A 2,941-nucleotide genomic window follows, 5' to 3' on the forward strand; every position below is an offset into this window, starting at 1 on the left:
CAGCTGAGCTGGTTTTCCAGCCGGTCAATGATGAATATCATCCACTTTGGAGCATAGCTGCAACAAGAAGATTTAACTGTTTATCGGCATTTGTCATCAATTTTATTCAAACAGTTGAAATAAAAATTTATTTATCTTCCTTCCTTTATCTCTGTCCCAAAAGCTAAAAAAATCCTGTGCCCCTGTTACACCAATAGCTTTTCTCAGTTTACTGCATCCAAATGTGTCATAATTTTGTATACCTCTGTAAAATTTCCAAGGAGAAACATCCCAGCTTCTCCAACAAATATAAGCAAAATACTGCAGATGCCAAAATTCCAAAATAAAAACAGATAGTGGAGGAGAAACTCAGCAGGTCTGACAGTGCCTGTGGAGAGAGAAACAAGAGTTAACATTTCAAGCCCAGTATGGCTCTTCTTTGACAAACACTGGGAATGCGATCAAAAGCTATGAAGGTGAACAAGCCAAAAGATTAAACTGGAAATCCAATCAAAAAAAACAAAAAAACTTCTTCAAGATGGACATTTTTGGAAGCGAAATGGCAGAGAACTAAATACTTAAATAAGTGCAAAAAACTGTGGATACTGAAACAAAAAGTAAAGGTGCTGGAGAAACTCAGCAGATCTGGCGGCATCTGAGGAGAGGGAAACAAAGTTAATGTTTCCACTCCAGTATGACTCTTCTGCAAACTAATGTTGTCACTAAAATCCTTCAACCCTGGTACCATTTGAGTTATCCCCTTTGCAGACTCTCAAGGACCTTCCAATCCTTCCTAAATAATGGTGACCAGGACTGGGAGTTTGGAATCACATTACTAACACACCAACATGGTCATTATATAATGCTGAACAACATTTCACATGGAACAAGTGCAAATCTAGGTGCAGAGTCATTCCTAGGGTAGGGTAAATCAGGGTGATTGTCACTTTTGTTGTCACCTTTGGCAGCAATTAGAAACCAGCAAAGTTAAACCTGCAGACATGGACACCTTGTTATCGGAATGAAAGGAAAAGCTGGAGAGTCCTGGGTGTGGGTTAGCCACACTGTGTGACTTGCCTGAGGAACAGGAGGACTGAGTACAATTTGTTGCGAGGGACTGGAACACAGTGTCATTCATGTCGGGAGAGCGGGAATAATACGAGCTGCCCCAAAAGAGGAGGAGACAGGGTGATTCTTTCCCTGGGAGAGGAGGGATAATGTGATATACCCTGGACCATGTATTCTACTAGAGATGGTTCTGGCTAAAGGCTTCAGGAAAGTAAAATCTCATTGCTGTCTCTGGTAGAGAATTCCAAATGTTACAAACTTCTGGTTAAAACAAAACTCATCTTAGACATAAATGGCTGCACCTTATTTTTAAACTTTGTCCATGACTCTAGCTTCTGCAAACAAGGGAAACATCTTATCCCTGCATTTGCCCTGTTTATACCTTGAAGTATTTTGTTGGTTTCAATGGGATCCTCTCTCATTCTTTGAAACGCCAGAAATTACAGGTTGACTTTTCCCAATTTCTCTTCATTGGGCAGTCCCACTACCCTGGGAACAAATCTGGGTGAAACTTTGTTTTACATCCTCAACAGCAATGCTATCCTTCCTGAGATAAGGAGACCAAAACTGTACACAGTGCTCTAGGGTGATGTCTGACTAAGCTCCTGTAGAATTGAAGCAAGATTTCACTTCTTTTGTATTCACGTCATGCTGCGATAAAGGCTAACATTCCACTAGCTTTCCTAATAGCTTGCTGCACTCGTATGTTAGCTTTCAGTAACACATTGACAAGGTCTCAAATGAAGTCACCGCACATCTAGACTTTCCAATCTCTCACTATTTAAGAAATATTCTGCACATCTATTCAGCTTCTTAAGGTGGATAACCTCACATTTTGCACATTATATTCCATCTGCACATTCTTGCCCAATGACTAAACCTGTCCAAATCCTTATGAAAATGTCGTACATCTTCCTCACAACACACATTCCTGCTTCGCTTTATATCATCTGCAAATCTGGAACTATTGCGTTTGGTCACCACATACACATCATTGAGATATATTGTGAACAACTGGGGCCCAAGTACTGATCCTTGCATTACACCACTAGTCATAGTTAAGCAATGCAAGAATGACCCATTTATTCCTACTCTCTGTCTTCGATCTGTTACCCAATCCTTAATCCATGTCCATACATAGCTTCGCCTATAATGTGTTTTAAATTTTCTAATCAACCTCCTGTGGGAGACCTTGCCAAAAGCCTTCTGAAAATCCAAATACACTAGAAGTCCCTTTATAAATTTTGTTTATAATATCCTCAAAAAACTCCTACAAATTTATCACAATTTTCCACATACTGACAATGCCCAATTTTTATCCAATTGTCTACTATTACACCTTTTCTGATAGATTCTAGTGTTTTTTCTATTGATGATATAAGGCTGATTGGATCTGTAGTTCCTTTTTTAACCATTCTTAAATAGTGGGGTGACATTTGCAAGCTTTCAATCTGCATTAATCATTCAAGATAATTACCAACGTATCAACTATGCTATAGTGACCTTCTTCAAAATTTTGTAATGTACACTACCAGGTCACATTAGCTTATTAACTTCCAGATCATTACTTCTCCAGTACAACCTTCTTATAAATATTAATTTCCTTCAACTTCTCATTCTCCGTCGTCACCTGAATCTCTAATTCCGGGAGCATTTTTACATCTAGGTGAGGACGTTATTGTATTTGGGGCCGTTCAGAATATGTTTATTAGATTAATTCCAGAGATAAAAGGCTTGTCTTATGAGGCAGCATTGAGCAGGTTAGGCCTATGCTTGCTCGACTTTAGAAGGATGAGAGGAGATCTAATTGAGGTATATTAGATGTAAAGGGTATTGATAAAGTAGACATTGAGTGGATGGTTCCCTCTGTGCAGTAATCTAGAATGATTATAAC

The sequence above is a fragment of the Rhincodon typus genome, chromosome 1 (genome assembly GCF_021869965.1).
Source record: "Rhincodon typus isolate 14 chromosome 1, sRhiTyp1.1, whole genome shotgun sequence".
In the NCBI taxonomy this organism is placed as follows: domain Eukaryota; kingdom Metazoa; phylum Chordata; class Chondrichthyes; order Orectolobiformes; family Rhincodontidae; genus Rhincodon; species Rhincodon typus.